General features: G+C 44.8%; 1 protein-coding gene across 3 annotated transcripts in view; it reads left to right on the top strand.

Moving 5' to 3' along the window:
- Positions 1-2,242: 2,242 nt before the first annotated feature.
- hivep2a (HIVEP zinc finger 2a) overlaps positions 2,243-5,889 on the top strand; it is a 124,995-nt gene continuing 121,348 nt past the window's right edge. For all 3 annotated transcript variants that reach the window (XR_014593642.1, XM_083934095.1, XM_083934096.1), the window contains exon 1: positions 2,243-2,641. The gene's annotated coding sequence lies outside the window, so the exon portion shown is untranslated. The remainder of the gene's footprint in view (positions 2,642-5,889) is intronic.

Below are 5,889 nucleotides of genomic sequence, written 5' to 3'. Positions count from 1 at the left end.
TTCTTTTGGTCATGAAGAGAGGAGTCTATCGCCTAATTTTAGGGGCGGTTCCCGCGTTTAAACGACTTGTGCTTTTTTGGTATAAAAGTTACATTATATGAAAAATTTAAAAATTAAGTCAAATGCACACCAGAATGTAACTTAAACTTTAAATGAAAGCAACTTTGCAATCACTGCAACCACGTACCCGCATACATCCATGTGTTTATGCATTTACACACACACAGCCTCACGCACACCTGACCTCCATGCCAAATTTCATCCTCCTAGGGCGAAAACTGTGGTAACCAAAGGGTGGGGACATTTTTGTGTACCAACCAACCGTCCGCCAGAGTGAGCAACAGAGCTGCTGGTTGAGACTTAAATATGGGGACTCCTTTCAAAGGTCCTAACTCTTTAAGATCCCTGGAGGCTTTGGGTCTACTTTGTGTCGAGTTTGTGCTAATCCAATTTAAAAACAGAGTTTGGGGATATGCACCATATACTTCAACATTTACTGTCCTCTTTACTGTTTGCCCATATACCTACAAAAAGTAATGTAAACTAATATGTATGTAATCTACGTGTTTGTTACTGTAGAAATTACGACTGGAGCAAAGAAGGAAATCAGGTGATGCAGAATCAGAGCACCAAAATCTGCATAGGGAGGAGGGTCGGGGTGGTGGTTCGTGTCCCAGAAGTACTTAGTCACCTTTTGTCATCTCGTCACCTTTTTGTCATCTAAACTTAACTGTTGTCTTTTGTCGTCTAAACTTATCCGTCGCCTTTTGTCGTCTAAACGTAACCGTCACCTTTTGTCGAATAAACTTAACTGTCACCTTTTGTCATCTAAACTTAACCGTTACCTTTTGTCGTCTTAACTTAACAATCACCTTTTGTCGTCTAAACTTCTCGTCACCTTTTGTCTTCTTAACTTAACCGTCACCTTTTGTCGTTTAAACTCAACCGTCACCTTTTGTCGTTTAAACTCAACCTTCACCTCTTGTCATCTAAACTTAACCGTCGCCTTTTGTCATCTAAACTTAACAGTCACCTATTGTTGTCTAAACTTCTCGTCACCTTTTGTCTTCTTAACTTAACCATCACCTTTTGTCGAATAAACTTAACCGTCACCTTTTGTCGTTTAAACTCAACCTTCACCTTTTGTCGTCTTAACTTAACGGTCACCTTTTGTCATCTAAACTTAACCGTCACCTTTTGTCGTCTAAATTTGACTGTCACCAGTGTTAAAAAATAAAACCCCCTTGCTAGCATCTCTCAGTCTCACTAGTGTACACCCTTATAAACACATTTGTGTGTTTTTTAATACACTGGACTATATCTTAGACCAGGGAGTCTTGTTGTCACTGTCAGGTGTCCGGGACAACCAGAGGAGAGTCATCCGTCACACACCTTTTTAAATGTTGTGCTTTTAATTTGCATATTCTTAAAAGGATGGGTGCAGCAGGTTTATTTATCTGCTCATGTTCCTTGTATCCAAAACAATGTAATAAATCACTGATAACTTCAAGTCCAATTGAATTCTTTACAAGTGTAATCATCATAAATCACTCAGCGGGTGGTTGTTAAAAGATTCTTCTTTGTTTTGTAGATTTTAATATTGTAATGAGGAGTTAGGTGGCCTTCTCATTACACTGCACTTATATTATTTCAAATCAACCTTTATATTATTTAATTAACAATAATGATAATAATTTCATGTGGACTAATGATAACGATAACGATGACTATTAGGAATAAAAGCTACTAAAAATGGTATTTGTAGGCTATTTGTTTATTCATTTACAGGAAAATATACATGTAGGCAAGTATAATTGCAGTATAACATTGTCATTTGGTACTGCAGACTGTTATTAATGTATTCAGTTCCAGCCTATAGCTGGATGAGAGACAGGCAGGAAGACAGTCAGGCAGACAGGTCGCTCCAGAGGTGACCGGGGAATCCTGCTCTCTCTGTGCCGGCAGACAGAGCCTCCTCTTCGGCCACCGCTCCTCCTCCCCTCCCTCTGCCCTTGTTGCGCGCTGGGGGATCCGACGACGTCACACGAGCACACACACACACACACACACACACACACACACACACACACACACACGCCCCTCTCTCTCTCTCTCTCTCTCTCTCTCTCGCTCTCTCTCTCTCTCTCTCTCTCTCTCTCTCTCTCTCTCTCTCTCTCTCTCTCTCTCTCTCTCTCTCTCTCTCTCTCTCTCTCTAACGCTCCCTCTCCTCTATGCTGCTATTCTGGGAAGTGGCGTTTGGAATAACCCCCGTGTGCGTACGAGTGTGTGTGTGCGTGTGTCTCCTGATTTCACCCTCACACACACGCACACATACACACACACTCACAGCACAGACATTTACTGTCTGTCTGACTGCAGCAGCGGAGCTCCGGCAGCAGAAATCCGGTCGGAAAGGATTCCTTCCATTTTTACGCGCAACTTTTCCTCCGTCTGCCGCTTCGCCGCGACGTTTCCACCGCTCAGCCCTCGACTCTTGTGGATTTCTAATAACCGTCTCCTGGCAGTTTCACACGGACAACCAGCGAGGTGTCAAAGCCCGCCCGGAATCGGATCTCCTGTCACCGGGGGTTGCTTGTTGTCATTTTCGCACGGAGGCGCGCAGCCGGAGCGCAGGCAGAAGGTAAGTGCGGGGAGGACAAACGAAACCTTACGGGACATATTCTCACACATATCACAGTGACAGAGGGCTTTTGTGCGCCGTGACGGACATTATGGGCTGTTTTCATGCCACTCGATTTTTTGTTAAGCTTATAAGGGCAAGGCTATGCAGGGGGAATACCCCGGGCACGCATTGCATTGCATGCAGATTACCCGGGTTGCGTAATATCCTGAGGAATTTGCAGTAGCCTGCACGGCCAGGCTGGCTGCAAGGCCGGGAGAGAGAGAGATGCAGAGGGAGGGGAATGTTCGTGGATATGAAGCTGTGAAAGTGGAAGCTCACAGAGGTGTGATGGTGTAATACTGAGTCTTGGAAGGTCGGGTTTTTTTTCTGCATTTCTGCGTTGTGCAGAAACAAACCAGCTCTGCGCGCATCTGGGTGGTTTGGCTCACAGAAGTCCACTTGGAACCCCCGGTAATGTTTCTGTAATCACCGCGCAGTGCCGGCGGACTGTTCAAAAGTGAGTTTCAGCTGTGACCTTAAAGCTCTCTCTGGTATTTCCTTGTTGCCGCTCCAGTATGAGCAGAGGACATGCCTGATGTTTAAGTGCAGGGTTATTGCTACGGTGTGTTCTTGTTGTTGTTGTGGAGAATGTCTGCAGTATGAAAAGTGTTTTAAAAGGCAGCAGTTCTTCTCTTTTAGAAGGGAGGGACTTTTATCTCGTATGCTCATCGTTCGCTTCCTCTGTTTGCGCGTGTCTGTGTACGAGAGAGAGAGTGAGAGAAATGGTGGGTGGTGCGCTGGCTGGTTCCGGGAATGTTCCATGACGTGTTGCCGTCTAGAGAGGGGCCCCGGCCGGGGAGACTCCGACGCACGGCCCGGCCCTGCTCTTGTCTCTCCCTCTTTAACAAGCCCGCTGATACTCTGCGCTGAAAAACATCTCCCTCTTTCTTCGCTGCATTTCCACAGATTTACAGCCCCGTCATATAAACGCGTCATAATCCCGTGATCCTCTACTTATTTCTGCAGGGAGGCTCGTTCTCTCTTTTTCCCCCCACAGTGAGGTCAGAGGTCAAAGATCAGGGTCACACACTACTGTATGCTCATGGGCACTTCAGCAGGTGTTTGTGGACACTGTGGTGCCCAGCTGCTGCCAACATGAGCGTTTCTGTCTCTCTTTAAGATGTGACAGGAAGCACAAATAAAGGACACATCAGGACCTCAAAGGAGATCAAGGATCGATAAATAATTACATTAATATTACATTTTAACAAATAGAAATAGTTATGATAAAACGAATTAAATATATGATTAAAATAATAGTTATTGCAATTCTTTGTTTAACACACTTATTTCCACAAACTGTGTGTCACATCTGTGTGTTAATTGTCTGTTGGCAGGGAAAGCAGCTAATTTTAAACCGGGATTGACACTGTAAAGGTGGTATTTTTAGGAAAGAATGAAAAAGCTGTGTTTGCTGCAAACAGTTCAATAAAATGGAAACTGAGTGAAGAGGGAAGTAGTGCCGATGAACGCTTTGTTGCTGTTTATAAAAAAGAAAGAGAAAAGAAAAAGAGCAATAACAAAAACTTGTCCTGAATGTGTTTGTTGGTGATGTTAAGTATTTAGCTGTCAGGACGACTGTGTGAGTGTGTGTGAGTGTGTGTGTGCGTGTGAGAGCGTGCACAGGGAAAGACCGACCTACGTACCATCTGTCCCAAGACCACCTCAGATGGTCATCGGGGTGTACTGCGTAGGAGCGACAAACACACACACACACACACACACACACACACACACACACACACACACACACACACACACACACACACAAACACGCACACACACACACACGCACGCACACAGACACACACACACACACATACACGCGCGCACACAGACACACACACACACACGCACGCACACAGACACACACACACACACACACACACACACAGGCTGGATAGTTGTATGTCTGCACGAAACATCCAATTAATTCATTACGTTTAGGCCTTGTGGGAACACTGTGTGTGTGTGTTTGTGTGCATGTGTGTGTGTGTATGCATGTGTTTGACGTAAACTCATCTATATCCTTAATTCTATGATTTGAAGATATGTGGAAAGTAGTCAGTGTTGAGATGAAAGCAAGCGTTGATGGTTGAAAATGGAGAAAAGGGGGAAGAGACAGAGCAAAGAGTTTGGAGCGTTTCAGTTTGGAAGTGTGAAAGCTGCTGTGTTAGCATCTGTCGCACTGGCCCTGCAGGGCTGTTATCACACATCGGCAACCTCCAGAGTTATTTTTGATGCTGCGTCAATCAAATCAGCAGAACTCAGGCTCCGCCCATCACGCTCCTTCTCTGCAGCCCAAACTCTGATCCTTCAACACATCCAGAATGGACCGCTGCAGCTGTGCTCTGTATGCCAGAGCCGATCCCAGCTGACATCGGGCGCCAGTCTATCGCAGGGCACATATCGCAGGGCACATAGAGACAGACAACCATTCACACTCACATTCACACCTACGGGCAATTTAGTGTCACATGTTTCATCACATGGCTGGACAAAGGCCCATTTTCCAAGCATTTCCGTGGTTTTCAAACGCATCTCATGGTCTTCTTCAGATGTCAGGTGATAACAGGTGGTTGTATATGAAGAGGGGCTATAACCTCTGTCTCTGTGTAAAGATGATGTAAGACGTAAGCTGACTCTTTAAAGTTGTACTCCATAAGATTTGAGATACGTTGTTTCTAGCGGCCTCTGTGTGGGAAAGGAATGTCGCCACAGACACAGATATTGGAACATTCAGCAAAAAAGCTTTTTAAACTGTTTGAACTCACCATTTGATAGATATTAACTTAAAAGGCAATTACAGGAGTACATCTTTAAGTTGTTACGTTACATGTGTTGCTCTAGGAAAACCCAGTGTCTGCGATGCTAAATGCAGCAGCTTGTTTTCATTTCATTTCTGTTCGAATCACCTGCTTTTAAGTCTGTTCCATTATCTGTGCTTCTTGCTTATTATGAGTATTCTGTGGTCTCTCGCCGCCGGCTGTGTATCAGTTGGTTTGGGATGCAGATGTGATACGTTTACATTTGCTGTCAATTAACACAGCGTACACATCATAGCTGGAGAATTTGAAATGACTGCAGATGTATGGCATGATGTGAAGAAGTAACACTGTTGAGCCTTCGTTCCAGCTTTGAGTCGCTGGTGTGTCCTGATGTGAAGTGTGTGTTAAAATCCCTTAGGTCCGCCTGTACACATGATT

This window comes from Echiichthys vipera (genome assembly GCF_963691815.1).
Source record: "Echiichthys vipera genome assembly, chromosome: 19".
Taxonomy (NCBI): domain Eukaryota; kingdom Metazoa; phylum Chordata; class Actinopteri; order Perciformes; family Trachinidae; genus Echiichthys; species Echiichthys vipera.
The sequence above is the reverse complement of the archived record's forward strand: the minus strand, read 5'-3'. Positions and strand labels throughout refer to the sequence as shown.